The sequence below is a fragment of the Gopherus flavomarginatus genome, chromosome 5, assembly GCF_025201925.1.
Source record: "Gopherus flavomarginatus isolate rGopFla2 chromosome 5, rGopFla2.mat.asm, whole genome shotgun sequence".
NCBI classification, from domain to species: Eukaryota; Metazoa; Chordata; order Testudines; family Testudinidae; genus Gopherus; species Gopherus flavomarginatus.
The window spans coordinates 72,278,144-72,298,142 of record NC_066621.1 but is presented as its reverse complement, the minus strand read 5'-3'; positions in this window follow the sequence as shown (position 1 = coordinate 72,298,142).

Here is a 19,999-nt window from a genome sequence, read left to right as displayed (position 1 = left end):
ATAAGAGATTTCATTGTAGATGCAGGTTTTCCAAGTTATTTTTTGGATGTGGGGCAGTGAACCCTAAAAGTATAGTCTGACCAGATGGGTACATGAATATAGAAAAATAAATAATTCAAGATAAATGAGGCTTCAGTGCCCCTGAAGGAAGTGAGTGACAGATCCAATGCTCAGACCATTAACATGACACATATTCAAATAGCTTGAAATTTATGGGTACTGTTAACACTGCACACATGTGCCCAAAACACATGCAATTTCTTAATCAGCCCTGGCTCTATTTTTGTATACCAGCCCCAGGTCAGAAGGGGTGAATGATTCCAATCAATATCCAGTTGTTAGAGTAACAGCCATGTCCGTTCTGGATGGCTGAGTGGGTGAAAACATGTTTGTTCTACTTAATGTGACACAGTCCTGTCAAATTAACAACTACGATGGCAGGAGCCAGCTTGCTTAATGGGTTGAAGTCAGTTCCACAGAGAATTTATCATCAACACTCAACCAATAGATCTAAAACCTCATTACAAAGGTTTATTTGCAGATAATTACTTAAGGTACACTTTGTACTACACAGGGGTTGTCTGACTTTAAAGATACAATATGGTATATTGCTTAGTAAACAACTGATCTTTAAATTGACATAACCCCAAGATAACTGAACATAGAGGTAGAGTTACTTACTCAAGCTCCTTTTCGGCTAAACCACAATGGATACTATCGTTGTATGAAAATGGACAAAAATGTAGAACATACACAAAATTCTTTCCTCTGATTCACAGCTGAAGCAGTATCCCCTCAATAAGATTTCATTATGTGTAATTATACTGCTCATTCACAGATGAGTAATCAGCAGAGTCTGAATCCACAGCCCAGACCTCTACCACTTGAAATAAATGAGTAGTCAGTAGCAGTAGTAGGCTTCTTTGTGGAAGGTCTATGCACCTATTTGCTAAACAGCAATGAATTGTTGGGAATCAGAAATGCCAGGTTCTTTTCTTGGAGAAAGAGGGTAGGGTCTAGTGATTACAGACAGCACAGCCAGGCACACACAGTTGACACATTCATTCTGAAGACATTGTGTGTAAGTGACTGAGGTTTGAGTTTGAGCACTGCAAGAAATGATCTTGTGTAGCCTCTCAGTTACTTCCTCTGTAATGTAAAAGAATGTTACTTGCTTGCCCAATAATAAAGTGTATATTTTGCACAAAATTATTCATACCAGTAAATGAAAGAGCTGAGACTAGAATTAATAGTATCCTCCAGTTTCCGAATCCAGTAATTATTTTTATATGCCAAAGGGTGTGTTGTGGTGGCAGTGTTGTACCAGGCAAAATTCAAAGTCTATGGGACCTACGAAGCGTGCTTAGTGCAGCTAGAATGTTCTGACATTTTAGTAGCAATCCTCTAACAAGTTCCACTGAGCATATGCAAAGGACAATTTCAAAAGGTTTAATATTTTTCCAGCTCTGGGTGGATTTCCTTTGGGATAATAAAAGGCATTTCTCTGACTTCTAAACAATCTTCCTGCCAAATTTCAATAATATGCTCCTAAACATGGAGATGCTAGATCTCTTCAAAAATTGGTAAGGGGAAAATATTAGTATTAGCATATTTTCCTCTAACCTTGTTCTCAGAAGTGACTGGACCATTTTTTGCCTCTCAGGGAATTCAGCCTGATGCAGAAATCGGACATGGAAAATTTCAGCCCAAATGGTGAAAGTTTTGCTAAAATTATAAGCAATAGAAAACAGGTGCTTGTAATAGAAAATATTAGGCAACTTTAATTGTAGGTGTCACCACCAGCTTCACTTATAATTAGGCCTGGCTAAAGTTTTTTCTTCAAATCTGTTTTTAAAGAGAAAATTGGGTCTTCATGAAAAAAATATTTTTCATTGAAAGACTGAATGCCTGAAAACTGAAATATTTGGCCAAAACTTAAATATTTTTATTTTAAACTGCTGCCACAGTGCCTTATGGGAGTGGTAGGTCAGGTGCCTTGCACTCTAATTCACCTCTTTGGAGAAGGCTTCTGTGGTGGACTTAGTCTCACATGATAACTTGATTGTCATGTGGATGTATCGGGAGCTGTAGTCCATCCAGGAAATCTAGCTTACAGAGGAGAATGGGAGTATGAGACACCTGAACTAAAATGTCCATGAGGCACTGCAGCTGCATTTCACACTTGAAATATTTTGACATTCATTTTATAATTAGTATTGTAGAATTTAATGATTTTTGGCATGTCTCTTAGTAAAGCGTGCGGCATAACAAAATGATTTTTTGGCTCAGACCTGCCAACTGTGCTGTGACATGTGTCAGTCAAAAACCAGAACAGCTTTTAAAGAGAAGATGCATACTTTGGTATCTTTTGCTCTGTTAGTAAAAAAAAAAGTCATTGATCTCTCAAAGCCAATGAATGCATTAGAGTCAGAGCCAAGACACAGCAATATCAGCTTCCCTCTAAAAAAACGCAAAATACCTCCCCTCAAAAAAAAAAACCCTATACCACACAAAGGGGAGAAAATATAAGGGAACCATTCAGAGGAGAAGGAAAGGGAATAAATGGAGTAAAGCTGGTAGCACAAGTGTACCCCGATAGGCTTTATGAGCTTTGCCTGTGGTCTTTGTGAAATGCTTTCTTACAGTTCCCTAGCATGTCTGAAAGACAGAAAACATCAAGTAAAATAACAGTAGTAGAAACATGGTGGAACAAGAAAAAGCTTATTTGTACAAAGATAATTGACATATGCCTGAAACTCAAACCATTAACTCTCATAGTACCTGAAAACAGCTAGGAAACAAATGTAAAATGAATTTCAGTTGGATTTTATACAGTAAAGAGCTTACATTGAATCTTTTATTTGTGATTTGATTTCAAAATAAGGTAATAAACGGGACAGCTGTGTATTGAGTCAGAAGAGCACAGGTGCATGTCAATATCGCCAACCAATATAGGCCAACATTCTGGCCTATATTGTGTGGCTGTACTGCATGGGGTGGGTGTGTGTGTGAATGAAGGGGGTACAGGGAGCATCTAACTCACATGCACAACAGCAGAGCAAAACAGGGATGGACTTAGCACTCTCTGTGAGAGAGCACTTCAACAGCAGTCAACCATGCACGCCTAGGGGAAAGGGGAGCTCTTGGTCACCCTACGCCTCAAACAAGGCTGCCACATGGGTTGGTTTCCTGAAAACCTTCCTAAGACCACATTTTTTCCCTCATTGCAAGTAAAGTGAGGGCGCAGCCAGGCTGTAAATACACAATGTTTGGGACTCCTGACTTCTTCAAAGCAAAGCACAGCTTCTAGCCAGGCCATGGTGGTAAAGGTAAAGGTAAAAAACTATGCAGCCTGTAGCCAGGCTGAAAACAAACACTACCCTTTATATTTCCTTCTTTTCCCCCCAAACAAATAAGCAAGACTTGTGAACAGATTGCTAGTAAAACCATCTTTTGGAATTCCTCCTTTCACCAAAACAAAGCAAGGCTCAGAAGCAAACTGAGAGAAAAAAATGTGTCTTTGAAGCCCCATCTCCTGTTCAGATGGAAGGCTCTTCAGACAATCAAATACAGATAAAATAACATGAGGTCTCATGATAGGATTGCCCAGGTGAAGAACAACCTCACTCTGGATCAGCCAAACAGGATTGCTTCTCTTCTCCCGGAAATGCCTCAGAGATAATGTCCTCCTTTTTATTAGTGGCCCAAGCCGGCTTCAGGGAGCCTCTTGAGCTCCTGTGTTTCTGAGCATTGTCTATTAACCCTTGCTTCCACAGCCCAGAGCCCCACAGCTTTCTTACTTCCCCATACTCCCTACCTTCCCAGGCCCTCTTGGCTAAAACTATTCTGTTACAACCCGCCCTGAGCATTAGGCAGAGGACCCTAACAACACACTTAGCAGTACTTAATGACTTCCAGGAAAAATGGTCATCCCATCTGAAGACATAGCCAAAGTTCTAGCTCACACAGATGCTGCCATCAGCAACAAGCATTGGAAGAGGGGGAGAATTTATGTTGCTTCACAGCTGCTGCTTAAAAGAAGGGCACTGTTTAACATGTTTCCCTTAGCTTTAATATAGAGAGATGCATATTTCCTGGGGAGGGGAGAAAATTATGTGTGGGTAGAGACATAAATAGTCATACATTTCAAATAGCAATTTTCACATTTTTCCATACACAGGAGCAGCCACATATTTCCACTCCAAGTGAATTTTATTTTATATTAAAGGGAAACAGCAAGTAAGAAAGAACAAAAGTAAATTCTTCATGGAACAGTGAAGTGTAGATTTTGTCTGCAACAGGCTGCATTTGAATTGAGTGCAAAATGGCAGCTACATCTAGGAGACAACAGATTCCTATAAATATAAGAATATACTAGACAGAAAACAAAAGCATAAAAATTACAGAGCTGCATATACCCCAATGGAAATTATATGGGGTTGTTTGTTATGTTTTTATAGTTCTGATGCTGATAAACAACTCTTGCACTAAGTTCTGTCATCCTTTCCATCAAAACGAAGCAATAAAGGATGTGATCTTGTTTATTATTATTAACTAGTGCATGCATTGCATTGGATTTAACTGTTTAATGTAATATCTTTATTAGCTGTTGATTGATATTTTCCTTATCCCACAAGTGTTTGTACATGGATTGCTAGTAGGTTGTCTGGACATCACAAGATATTCACTGGGTAATTATAACATGCAAACTTTTAGAAATGTGGTAACCATTATTCTCTAAAAGGTTTTGCAAAACTGAATACACTTTGTGAGGAGAAAGCTGGACATGAGAGAAAATTTTTACTCAAAGATGTTCTCTGAGCACATACATAACTTTCTGTTGGAAGTGACTGGAGACAGGACTGTGATGAATAGCAGGCCAGCAACGTAATTTCACTGGAGCTGTAAAATTTGTTCTTGTCAGAAATATGGCTTTACTGAGGTCATGTCCAGCCCACAAGTCATCTCAAATAATCCCTTCAATGATGACTCAAGTGAAATATCTCAAGGTTCAGAGGTAGTAGAAAATTATGACTAAAGTACATTGCTCTATTTTTACAGCACTGATTGCTGAAGGCGTTTACCGGTTAGTATCCCCTTAACCATCCGTTTAAATTGGTTTGGAGGAGAGTTGCTGTGGATTTGCATTTCTGGAATTTTCATCTTGAGGTTTCCATTGTTCACCCCATCCCCACATAGATTCCCTTTCTTTTGTAGTTGCATTGGAACTGAGCCCATAATTCACAGAGAATAATTTACTTGACAAATTTAGACAATGAAGACAGTGGGGCTTCATGCGGGGACATGGGTCTCTCTGGGGAGCTCGTCAGGGAACTGGGATATAAGTGTCCTTCTCTTTTTGATGAATATCTGCCAATAGATCAGCAAATTGATTCATTATTTAAATTTACACCTTTGTTGTTGTTTTTGTAAGTTGTTTCTTTACTCAGCTGATTGACCAAAAACAGTTTGCTGAGAACATTTGATAGGACAATATTCAATTATTAACTTGTGATGATTAGTTGTGATTGGACACATATGTCATGTGGTATTGTTCTTGTTCCTGAACTGGATGACTGACTCAAAGCCACATGATGTTAAAGTTACAATCAGGAGAAAGCAGCTATTTAGGGAGAGATAGCAGTGAAGGATTAGGGAATTTAAGAAAGTTACTTTGTATCTGCCTTTATACAAGATTGTTGGGGGAGAAGGGCAGAAACTGCAAATTAGAGCAGATGAAGAACAGCTACTTTAGCTGCTCTAACTTGTATCAGCTTCTAATGGCTTTCCTCTGATCGTGGAACATCCTCTACTGCCCCTTTCCACCCCTATGCTCGAGGTGGGAGATGTTGTGTTCTGGATGGCTTTATTCCAGCTAAGGATTCACCCAGGTTCTGGGGGCATCTTTAGTTGTTCATTTAGGGCAGGTATAAGGTCTCTTTGCACCACCAGAGCGGCACAAAGAGACATTAGTGGGACCAAGGACCTGGCCCAATACCTTGAAAATACAGAAACCCTTCCATTAATTAGTGTTATATATATATATATATATATATATATATATATATATATATATATAAAACTGTATGAATCTTACTAGAAATTATATATATGTGTGTGTGTGTGTATACACAATTATTATATGAAGCTTTATATATTTTATATATATTCTAAAGATTATATATATATATATATTCTTTCTAGTAAGCTTTATACAAGAAATGCTGGCTTGAGCTGTGCATATATACACACCCAAAAACCTCTTGCTGGGAAGATAACCATGTGGAGAAAATCTCACCTTGGGATATGCAGCTCTGCTAGTCTCCTGTGTATGAAGGCATGGAGAGGGTAATACTTCAAGAGAATTTAAGAGTCACTCTGGTTTTTTTTAGAGAATGTATGTTACACATTTTACATTCTTTCACCGAGCCCTGACTTCAGTCATTCTTGTCTCATGCAGATTATTCTTTCTACTAGTAGGGATAATCTACAGGGTGATGGTGTTCTGCATAAATTAAAAGATAGCAAGAATGTATGACTGTACATATTACTTTTGTTTTTGCAAAATTAGGATAGGTCAGTTTGTAGAGCAACTATGCTGCTCTCATGCACCAGAGCAATTCTCAGTTCCTCTGAGAGAGAGCTAAGAGGATTTCCAAACATCATTCTGCTCCTTCCCCCAAACATGCTGGTAACTTGCAGCCAGTTGGATAGAGTATCATCCTCAGGGCTTCTCTAAATTGTGCCTGCTTGCAATGACTCCATCAAGTCTCCGGCTAGAGACTGCCAGAGTTCAGAATGCACTGGCCCTGCCCCTTTCCACCCTCGCACATCTCAATATGTCCCCTATTTCAGGGACATTTGTTGTAAGGCTGGCTACAGGTCTACAGGAACCAAAGATTCCCCTGTGGTAGCAAGAATTATCAGATGTCCATTTACAACAGCTTTACATCCACTTCGTGCCACTATAATAGTTCAAAGAGGCCATAGTGTATACCACGATCTGGCCTCTTTTATACAATTCATGGACATATTATGTGGGAAATATTGACAGGCCTCTTGTATCTAAAGCTTTGTGAAATGGGATCATGGAGATTCATTTCCATAACAGCGCTATGTCAGACAGTTCATTTATAATCTAAGATCTGTATCATTTGGCAGCAGTTTAACATTATCTTGCAGGTAGAGAGATCTCAAGACTGTAGGAATTTCAACACCACAGCTCTTTTATTGACACAAATAGTGCACGCTGTTTATTTTCCCTTTTATCACTTGGTCTGAATCTTCTAGCAGGTTCAATAATCAAAGATTTTCCAGGAGTTCACCATGCATATTTGAATTCTCTGTAAGTTTAATTAGCTCTTTATGATGCAGAGGAGGAGCTATTCTCCTTTATAGGGCATATAGTATATGGGGAACTGATGTTATGGTAGGATGAATCAGCTTGTTAACTTTTTAATCATATTTTTTGCTTTGTTTTTGGAGTTCAATTTGAAGGTGTGAAGATTACTAATCAGCATCCTTTGGGGATGGAACAGATGGTGCAGCTATGCTGTCAGAGGTCTTAAAAAAAGATGATATAATGATGCAGAAAATCAGATGACTAACAAAGTCAAACCACCGAAAAGCATTCTCTATGGCAGATTAGAAACATGAAACAGGTACATGCATGCTACCAGCACATATTAACTTCCTCATTGTCTTACAGGACACTAAATTTTAACGCAATCCTAGAAATGTATGATGTGTGCATTTCCTTCAGCAGTTCACTCAGCATTCCAGTGAACAAGATTTTATATAAATGAAATAAATAAGAATGACAGAATGTTGAATGAAGTCACTATGGGTCAGATGATGCCTGACCCCTAAGTGGGTGCCAAATGTGAGGGAGAGTATACAAAGCCTCATAACCCCTAAGAAGACCACTTGTGGGCCTAGGTTTACTCATAATCCCTGACAAGGGCTGTTCCTTCTATTGTTAACTATAGATGGCAATGAGGTAGCTACTAATAGGTCAGCATTAATCTGTGGTTCCCCATAGTTCCTGAACTGCAGCAGTACTTCCCCAGACTTAGGGTATGTCTACACTATCCATCAGATTGGAGGCTAGTGATCGATCTATCCGGAATCAATTTATTGCGTCTACTGCATCTAGTGTAGATGCAATAAATCGATCCCTGATTGCTCTGCTGTCGACTCCTGTACTCCACCGTGGCAAGAGGTGGAAGCAGAGTTGATGGGGAAGTGGCAGCAGTTGACCCCGCGCTGTGAGGCTGCAAGGTAAGTCAATTTCAGATACGTCAGCTTCAGCTACAGTATTCTCGTAGCTGAAGTTGCATATCTTAGGTCGATTCCCCCCTCCACCCCAGTTAGACCAGGCCTTAGGTTACGTCTACACTACTCGTCAGATCGGCGGGTAGTGATCGATCTATCAGGGATTGATTTATCGCATCTACACTACATGCGATAAATCGATCCCCGATCACTCTGCTGTCAACTCCTGTACTCCATCACGGCGAGAGGAGGAAGCGGAGTGAACAGGAGCTGCAGCAGTCGACCCCGCACCATGAGGACACAAGGTAAGTCCACCTAAGATACATCGATTTCAGCTATGCTATTCTCGTAGCTGAATTGCTTATCTTAGGTTGATCCCCACCCCAGTGTAGACCAGGCCTTAGAATAGAACACAGCTGCAACATCTCAGATACCACATAGGGCTAACTATAAATAAATGTTATATGCAAAGTGACTAGAACACTTGATTAGGGCTTAGCAAACTTAGGTTCTGTTCCTGGGTCCACCACTGACCTGCTATGTGATCCTGTGTAAGTTACCTCCCCTGTGTATGCCTCAGTTTCCTGATGGGTAAAATTATATTTGTACACTTTCATAAAATGCTTTGAGGTTTGTAGATTAGAAGTGCTATATAGGAACTGACTGTTATTTTTAAATAGTTACCCCTATGCTATACATAAGATTGCTTCTGACTAAGTGACAATAACAAAGTCTCATTTTAGAATGAATTTATTTGAATCAATACCAAGGCTTCAGGCAGGCAAAACAGATTTTTTTAAAAAACGTAGTGATTTTTAACTAATCTCACTTTCCACCCCTAAATGATTAAAAAACATTTCTGCTTCTACTCAGTGCCCAGCAGACAAGGGGCTCCATTATTCCTGATTCTCAGGACGTTCAAACTCCTCAGCATTAGCCATGGAGCAAATTAGCCAGTAAACGCTTTAGGATGGAGACCGATGTCTATTTGTGCAGCAGCAAGCTTAGTGGGGTTCTGATCTTGACTGGGAACTTTGGATGCTGCCAGAATGCAAATAAATGGTAATAATAATAGGTTATTTACAAGTATCTGTTACCGTAGGCACCTGTTTGGCTTCCAGTGAACATACAGGGTCTTCACTTAAAAAAAAAATTTTTCCTTACTCTTTAGAAGTTCTGAGTAAGATGCTCCATACATGAATATTTTGGCTTGAATAAAATGACATTGGGTTAGGGAAACAATGTACCTTTAAGATCTTCAATTCTAGCTCAACAGAGCTTAAAACATAAATAAAACTTTAACGTCCTTAAGAAGGGAAGAGGATCTCAGAGAAAACACAATGCAAATATTCATCAGGCTTAAAAAAGCATAAATATGGACTTTGGAGAAAGCAACACGAATAGATATATATGTACAGGAATCTATTTTATCTCCCAAAAATTTGATATGCAGTTGAGAGCTCTAATAGCTTCTCTCAGTACACGGCCTCCCTGATAGGGAAAGGTCTGCACAGAGATAAAGCTAATTGAGTGCTTGATTGCTGTCTCAATATGTAGAGTATTTCCTGATAGCTCTCACTCAGTGTAAAAAGCCTGCACACTACTTAAGTCTGAGATACTGCAGAACATTTCCTATCTGGTTTCTTGCACTTTCCTGAGTAAGGCCCAACCCACAAAAGGATTTAGGCACCTAAGTCCCAGATTCAGGCACTACAAAATCCCTGTTTAGCTGCCACCTAACCTTGAAGCAACACCTAAATCCCTTTGTAGATCTGGGCCCAAACTCTTCTGACACATTTTTATAGTTCCATTCCCTATCAATATAGACACCTGGATCTTCCAGGTGCTTCTCATCTGAGCATCAGCAAGCAATCTGTTTTACCTCTATGGTATCAGTCCCAGCTCCACAGAGAAAACCTATCAAAACCATCCCATGGTAAGCTTATTAGGAAAACTTCTTCAACTTTCTCAAGTGACTCACTTTCTCAAGTGACTCTTTGAATCTAAGTATGTCTCACACAGGATATATATTTAGGTTGTAGGCTGATATGCTTATCAGATGTCTGAAAAAGGACCAAAGAGCTTTATTTTCTCCACGAAAGTAGGCAAGCATTCTTGTCCTATTTGGGCATTTTAAAAAAACACTGGATATACTTCTGGCATTATATGATAAGTATAATAATAATAAATACAACACAGCAACAGAAGGAGAAGATTCAATGCCTTATTGGACAAGTTCAGATGATAAAACAAACATTGGTTAATTTTACATATGTTTCTTTGAGAGCTACCTTAAACCTTACTTAAATTGTCTTCATGTGAGTTAGTTTTTAATGCTCCATAATCTTTCAAGTGGAGAATTTAGAAACGGTCAAGGGAGAGGCCAGTTAATGCAAGTTGCTTGGTTGTAGCTGTTAGCGCTCTTTTATTTTCAGTTTTCCACCAGGATGTGAATAGACAGCACAGCTCACAGAAATATTGCATTCCTGTTAATTGATACTACTGTCATTATTCCTCTGTTTTGCTTCACATATATATATTTCTACTATTTTTATGGGAGGTGGCTACAGCATTTCACTGAAGGACAGTTCTTATAAAAGAACTTATAGAAATGCATAGATGGTAATGATTGGCCTTTAATGTATGCCTATAACTACCAGAGGAAATATAATGAAATATGAAGCCCAGCAAGCCCTGAAACCAATAACACTGCATGAACTTTCAACAAACTTTGAATTCTGAAGATCCCTGATCTTGCAAACACTTCCATGTGTATACCACTTGACATATGTAAGGAGTTCCCTTGAAGTCAATATACAAGTTAGATCCTGCATAGGATCAGTATCAACATCCATAAAGAAGAGGCACTAACAATGAGGATTAGAAGTCTGATGATAGCTATGAAACAGTTTCTGAAGAAAACCCCTCAGGGATGCTCTCCCAGTCTGTAAAATCAATATATCCTCATGAACTTTATCCACCTTATGGTTTAGGCCTCAAAAAGGGATCACAGACATGCAATAGCATAGGTATTGCTACAGGCTAGAGCCTCCTGCACCTGGATCTTCTGTTCCATTAATATCTGTCACGGCGTAACTCTATGAAAATAAATTAAATGGAATGGTATAGGGATACTTCAACAGCCAAGAGGAAACCAAGACAGCATTAGAGGTACTCCAAGAATCACCTCTACTGTATGTCTGTGATATCGAACATGCATTCCATGTGACATCGAAGGTGCTTTCCGTATCTTCAGAATCCCAGAAACAATAGTGAGAATAGGACTTAATTTAATATGGAGTCTGAGAGTGAAATCCTGCCCTCACTGAAGAAAACGGTGAAAATCTGATTTACTTTAATGGGGCCAGGTTGTCATCCTGAATGCCTTATGCCAGGGGTTATCAAACTGTCAGTCGGGACCCCTCGGGGGTCATAAGGTTATTACATGGGGGGTCGCGAGCTGTCAGCCTCCATCCCAAACTGTGCTTTGCCTCCAGCATTTATAATGGCATTAAATATATAAAAAATATTTTTAATTTATATGTGGAGGTCACACTCAGAGGCTTGCTATGTGAAAGGGGTCACCAGTACAAAGGTTTGAGAACCACTGCCTTATGCTATACTGAACTGAATAACAGCATTATGATCAAAGACTTTCAAAGCATGTTAAGGCCTGTAAAACTGAAGCATTCATTGGTTTGGCTATTCTTGTGGGCATGTATTGTGGAAAATATTGAATCATTAAATTTTCTGTGGTTAGATACAGAAGGATACAATATCTGAGCTGTAAAGTGTGGCATGGAACAGTTTCAAAGATCTTGGGAAGCAGATATATTTTGACAATAAGCATATAAATATACACAGAAAAAGAAAAGAGAGAGCTCTCATATGACATATGCTAGATACATTTTGACTTATGTGAAAACTGGTGCATCTCTGAAAATGTCTAACAGGAACAGGTACTGCTCAGATAGTGAAAACCTGATTTATGAATCCCAGCTCTGAGTTTCATTTATTGTTGTTCATGAAATCCTCTTATTAATCATTCATGGGTGTTCAGAATCCATTGGCTAGTCATTAAAATTGTCATGAATCCTGAAAAGTCAATGTATTTTTAATATTAATATTTATTCACTCAAAAAATCTGTATGGGAGACTCATTATTTGGAGGTCTTGGGTGCTACCGGGACAGAAGTAAATACATGATAATAATAATAATTAATTAAGAAATACTATAATATAATATCAGTAATTTATAAGTGTCTAGTCACTGAAATCCTATTTCAGTCATCCTATCTAGGAGCAAAACCAATACCTTTTGGCTTAGGTGACCAACTCTAAAATATGAATAACAAATTGTAACAGGGGAAAATCCTCACTTGGCTCATGGAGCCATGACTGTTGTGAAAATTGTCATAGTTATGACAATTTACAGCAGATAAGGATCTGCCCCAGGGTGAACAATCTGCACACAACCCATAGGCCAAAAAATACTGATTTATAGTATCTAGTGAATACTTACAGATAACAAAGACTTTCAAAAAAATCACAACCCCTTCACAAATGACACAAACAGAAAAGGGGCAGAGTTCCTAACAAACATTATTCTCAATGAATAATTCAACCAGTTCTACCTGAAACTCACTCCCGAGTCAGTGAACAACTTGTTATCTTCATGAACTGTTGTTTCAGACAGCACATACAGTCAGATCCTCAGCTGGCAATGAGATATTCTGATTTTCTGCAGCGGAGGATCGGGCCCATTCTATAACAGGCCGCTAATTATGTCATGAAGATATGGTAATACTCCACTGCATATATTTTATCACCTGAAACTACCCCTCCGTCCCCCGCCCCACCCCACCCCAAACACCCAGATATAGTGAAGCTAGAGACAGAATGGGGAAAATGTCATGGGTAACATTTTTTTCCCCTTCAATGCATGCAAAAATTTGCTAACGGAAAGTGTCATATATATGGTACTATCAATCCTGTATGGTCCAAAGCTAAAGAAGAGTGAGGGATGAACCCAAGCATTGGTCTTTGCATTAAAAAATCATGATGTTGGATTAACAGTGGACTTCAGCATCAAGGGGAACAATTTTCTGGAGGCTGTAAGCAAGATGAAAGTCAATGCCTTTGACAAGTGTTCCTGACAAACCTCACTCGCTACCTGGTTGACAAGGACATCAGTAGGAGGGCAACAAAATCCACACTTCAGAGAAACCAAAGCTTGGGTGCAGCACAGAAACAGCTGCACAACCATTGCCAGCAACAATGGTAAACAGAAGAATTAGATGCCATGCTGGCTGGTGCACCAGAATGGCAACAGAAAGTGCAGCAATAGCTGCTCTATATGTAGTAAGCGTGTGTACTCACAGCATTCTGTTATTCAGATTATCTGCCAAGAATATGAATAACCTTCGAGGCCAACACAATTAAACCATTTCTTGGAAAGAATTATTGTGGTTCATTTTAGTAAGCCAAGTTTAGGCTATATCTGTGCTGCATTTGTGAGCACATGTGTTGTTGTAATCTGAGGGGGTTACGCGTTGGCGGCAGTGGGAGACATTTTATTTTTACAATTGTCGGTGCAGTAGAAGCATATTCATCTGCGCTAAAATATACTTTACAGTTATTCACATTAAGGGTAGATTTTCAAAGGGCTGCTTGGGGTTTTGGCCAGGTAATAGCCATTGATTTTACTGGGAACTGTACGGCTAAAACTCAGCACAAAGCTTTGAAAAACATACCCTCTTTCTTCTTGTGAAACTTCAGGAATGTCTGATTTTTGCCCCATAAGTTTTAAGGTAGATGATTGATATTCTGAAAGCTATAAAGACAGCAGCCTTGATTCTCTGGTATGACTGAGGAAAGCTCATGCCACTTGCGCATTCTCTTACTTAGGGGGAAATCCTCCAGTGACAGGATCCAGCAAGTTTAAGGTTGCTGGAGCAGTGCAAAAGCAGCCCAATGTAAAGTGACACAGTCAAGGCTGACAGGTCTCAAGCTGAGCTGTTCTCCCCAAAGATTTACATTTGTTTGTTTTGTTTTAAAGCATCTTCCTGTTAGATATCTTTATGCTCAAGAAAAAGAGGACTGGGCTGATGTCAAAATTCTGTCTCTGAGTTGGATGGCCCAACAACAGCAAACCAAGTGTGTGTGTTTCCTGTAGGCCATTTGCTGGCTCTGCTGCTGCAGAAGCCTTGTAGACCCCAATATCCTACCAGTTCACAAGGATGAAGCAAGCCAATGGAGCAGAGAGAAAGTGTGTGATTTTGAATCACATGCCCTGGCACATCAGTAGTCACAATAAATTCAGCATGCTGGGTTTATTATCCAACCTGGGAGTATGCTTTTTTCGCTATTGTAACCCTCCTTTTAGAGGAGCTATTAGTTATTTTCTTTATATGGGGACATTTTAATGTAATTTATAAAGAAGAGGGATAAGATTTTGCACCTGTAACTTTAAGAGTGTGCTTAATCATTTTGGTTTTTTTAAATGTATAAAAAATAATAATAATGAAGGGCATGATTTCCATCTATAATTGAACCCATACTTTGAGCCTGGGATCCAAGGTGGCCTGCTTAAAGTATAAAAAGAATTGGCTGCATGAAGCTTCAGAAATATATTTATACTTTTTAAAAAGTAAATAATCTTTACCTGATACATCAAATTGCAGTTGTATTTGCAGTAGAAGTGCAGCAATTATCATGTGTTCTCCAAGCTCCTATCAGTGTGTGTTAATGACTATTTAGCAGGCAGGCAGACGCCACCTTAGACAATCACAGATACTTTTGGAGGAAGGGTATTGTTTAGTTTTAGTCATGATCAGACTGTGCAATATGTCAAATTGCTTTACAGCTACTTCAGACTCCTTTACTCCATATAAATGCTGATATCATTTCTGAAAATGGTGTAAGATACATGCAAAAATCTATTCACAGCATCTTAGAACTTGCTTTCCTTACTGAAACACATGAAAGGACTAGATTATAACTGGCCTTAATGTAGGGGTACAAGAGAGTCAGATGCCTTTCCTCCACCCTTTGGTGGCCATATTAGGGCTCACCAGATCTTAAGTCCAACACAGAAAGGTGGGGTGAGGAGAGAAGCAAAGGCTGTACAGCTGGCACTCTTACACAGGGTACTCTTATACAGGGCTTCTTCGGCGGCAATTCAGCGGCAGGTCCTTCCCTCTGAGAGGGACTGAGGGACCCACCTTCAAATTGCCGCTGAAGACCCAGATGTGCCGCCCCTTTCTGTTGGCCTCCCCAAGCACCTGCTTGCTGTGCTGGTGCCTGGAGCTGGCCCTGCTCTCACAACAAGGAGCTGGAAGGGACTGGAGCAGAGAGGTACAGGAAGTGAACTGAGTTTTGGCTCCACCTCTACTACATACCAACCATCAGAAGAACTAAGCGCACACAATGGAGGGAGTGTGCTACACCATTGAAAGAAAGAAAGAAAGAAAGAAAGAAAGAAAGAAAGAAAGAAAGAAAGAAAGAAAGAAAGAAAGAAAGAAAGAAAGAAAGGGTTTGGCTACACTCAAAACTCCCGCGGCAGCACTTTGAAGTGCGAGTGTGGTCACAGCTCTCCCAGCGCTGCAGGTACTCCACCTCACGGTGAGGATTAGCTTACAGCACTGGGAGCCAAGCTCCCAGCCCTGGGGCACTGTTTACACTGGCGCTTTACAGCGCTGTAACTTGCTGTGCTCAGGGGGGTGTTTCTTCACACCCCTGAGTGAGAAAGTTGCAGTGCAAGAAAGAAAGAAAGAAAGAAAGAAGCAGGGGGCAACTCCTGGGGTAGTGTAACTAGATGTCATCCCATGCATTCAATTTAGCCCAAAGATTGAAATGGCTGAACCTGACATTTATCTTACACCAGTTTCATGCCATTGTGTCTCCACTGATTTTAATGGACGTATCCCTGTTCTGCACTGAGGGACTTATCCCTGTAACTGAGATCAGAATCAGGCCCACTGTAGTTGGGGGTTGTCGATTTTTGCACTGCATTGATCCAAGGTCATCATGCACTACATTTCAGACACTTTCGTTCATAGTGTACAATGTGTCTGCGGCATCTCTCCCACTGTGACCTCCTGTGTTACAGAGCAAAGAAATAGGTACTAATCTGAAGGAAGATGGAATTTACTAGGTGCACACATTGCATCACTTTAATGCTCTTGTGTGTATAGTCAATAAAGGGTTTTCAAATGTGACACAAATGAGATGTGGAATGCTATACTTATTAATCTCAAATATCTGAAACTAAATATAAACTTAACAGAAATTCGTCAAATGTAATTGAGAATTTGGCCCTTGAAGGTCAGCTGTTAATCTCTCACCTTAACACACAAAAAAGGCTACATTTTGGGAAAAGGCAGGCAACTGCACTGACAGACAGCTTAAAAATTTTGCCTGTAAAAAGGGAAGGATTGTATTCACAAATAGAGAAGGATGAAAAAATTGCAGACACAATAAGGGAAGCCATTTGAAAATTCTGGGCCTTGTACAGTTTAAATTTGAAGTAAAATAAACAGAAGAAGAAGAAGAAGAATTAGTAAACATTTACTGCTTTTCTCCAAAGAAGGCAAGGTTGGGCATGATGATATGGTATAGATGTATTTAAATTAACTCCAGAACACTCATACACATAAATACTTTGAAGGAAACTAAGTCAGAGATCTACGAGGTGATTAATTATATCGTGCTACTATTATAGAACTATGTTATTATTTATATAATAAGTGTGGGATATGCTCAGACCTCTTTTCTCATAACATGTAGTCAAGGTTGGGGTTTAGGAGTAGACGTCTCTTCACCTATCAGTTCTCTTTGGATAAGAAATCAAGACATAAATGTCAAAATATGCCTTTGCGTGAGATTTCCATTACTTCTTGGTTTTAAGCTGGGCTGAGATCACAGAGGTGCAGGAGTACTAAAATGTGGATGTGTAAGAAAAGTAAACTAAGCACACAAAAAGATGAATCATACTTTTCAATCCTCACAAAAGGTCTGACTTAATATTGAGGTAAGAAAAAGATTTTGTTCATGGCTTAATTCATTTGAACGTGTAACAGTGAAAGGGAACTGTGATGGACATCTCTTCCTACAGCTTTGTTAGCTGTGTTAGGAGGAGAGATCTGAGGACTTGGAATGCCATAGATGGTGGTAAGATGAGCTATATATGTTTAACCATGACTCCGAGAGGAGGAGTCATGGCAGATCTTCCACTATGATTTTGTAAATGACTTTAAACAATGGGAGACATTCTTCTATAGCCTGAGATTGGCATGGGGTGCCAAAACCTAATAACAATGGATTTGGAGTAAGTCCTCTGAAACGTTCCTTTAAAATATGTTCTCAATAGGAAAGATGGATGGTGGAGATGCAATCACATCACAGGAAGAGAGGCTAAACTTATCCTAGCCCAAGAAGGCATTACTTCAGAAGTATATCAAAAGAGCAGCTATCAGTGCTCATAAAGCTTTCATCCTTTCTTAAGCAGCAAAAAGAGCTGGCATTGTATAACATGATCTAGGCTTCAGAAACCAATAAAATACACAATAAATTGTCACAAACATGCTCTAACAGAGTTTTCTCCTAGACTGTATTAAATTGTCCTAGACCTGTGTTGGAGCCTCATACCATATACTGCCTGAATTTTATTCATCTCCTTACTTTTCTTAATACAGCTCCGTAAGTACCATGGCAAAGTCTGTATTACATCTATGTATGCTTCTTAGCAACACAAACCACCTTGTTACCAAACCTAATTTCAGTAGTCTAGCACCAGGGGGAAGCTTCTGTATCTTTTAAAGTCTGTGCAAATAAAATGATGTGCTGTAGTAAATTTGCACTAATTGAAGCATTTGAGATGGCATTTTGATAAGTGTCTAAAGGAGTTGGCCATCTAACTCCCTTAGACAATTTCAAAAATCCCAGCCTAATTAAAGGGTCAAATTATCACCTTTATCTATGTATATGCTCATCACTCTGACGACAGAAGTGGCACATATGTAAATAAAGCAGAATGATTTAATTATAACTAGTATTTGCTTTAAACTATATATTTTTTTCTCAGCTCTCAACTGCTTTTTCTGTTTGCTGTTTTGACTGAAGGGTTGTTTCTAGCATTTTTGCACAGTGTCACAGGATTTGTTATCACGTGGTGTGCTGCATTCTTCATTCAATCTGCTGTGTCTATTCATGTAGCTAGTGCCTCCTGTGAACTGGCTGACATCATCCTATCACTTTTGTGTGACATGTCTGCTCTCCATCTACACACAGCAAGGAAAGGCTTGTAGGTTGTTCATTCAACCAAGCCCTTTTATAAAGAGTGCTGTTGCACTAAATCTCTGTTTTCCCCACAGCTAAGAACAACAGAAAGAAAGGAGACCTATTTTCTTCCTGTTACAGCCTCTTTTTGAGGTCGGAATGTAATTTACTTCAGTATCTTTCATACGCACAAATGTTGTTACTTACCTCAAAAGATAAAATAATCTTTCTGATTGACTGTAGCTACAGTGTTATCCAGAATGTGTTATTTACATTGGGAGATTTCTTCTTTTAACGAGCACTGACTACAGGAAAACTCTTTCTTTGTTGAAAGATCTTTTAATATAAGTATATACAATTGTAATGTATATTACATTAACCATTTGATAATACCCAGACTATCTTTATTTAAACTTTTGAAATAGCAGCCCCAACACAGCTCTGCCCAATTATGATTTAAACAGACTATGGTTATGACAGACCTAAAATACTGAAACTGGATTTAAAAAAATAAAATAAAATGAAAGGTGTGTAAATGTAGCCTCAGTCTGCATGGTCTTGTCATATTTCATCTCCTCATTTTAATTCAATGTTAACCAAAGCACAGAAATGTTTATCTTTGTCTGATCTTTAATTCCCTAAATTTATGTGGAATCATGCACAGATGCTCTGGAAACTAGCCTGGAAAAGCCTGGCATTTTAATTGATCCCAGAGCCTCTTGCTTCATAGCCCCTGCTGCTATGAAGTCTGCTACTTGTTCCAAAGATTGTGAGTTTGGTTGCCTAGCCACCACAAATAGCCATTCAAGGTATAGAAATGCAGAGAAGGAAGTAACTAATCAATTTTTTAATTTCCCCTATGTAAACAGCAGCGAATCAGGATGGATTTTGAAATCTCAATAGTGGAAAGATGCATCGTGCACATTTTAACATATATATTCACTTCATGCAATAGTTTACAGTCAGAAATTATAAACCACTGGGTATGTTTCTCAAGACAGGTTTCAGAAAAGAATTTGAACATCTTATTCAAAACAAACTCTTGTCGGAAAACAACATTTAGTTGATTTGTACACGCTATCTGTTAATATTTTTCCATGTTTTCTTAGGCAAAGGAACTCAACAATGGACCACACAAAATAAAATATACATTTCTTTATAAATGAAAGCCCAGAAACAAACAGAACTAGGAGGAGGCTGAAATTCAGGACCAAATTCTGACCTTTCTGACAATTAGTGTAAAAAGAAGTTGCATGCTATTTCTTCTGAAGGATTTGAGAACAGTTCTTCTGGAATTTTCCCACCATAACAGTAAAAACCCAGGTATGTCAACCAATGTGGAATTTGCCAGTCCATGGTTAAGGTGGATATTGTGATACTCTACACCTTGGTCCTTGCCAGTATTTTTAAAGACAAGGTGGGTGAGATAGTATCTTTATTGGCCCAA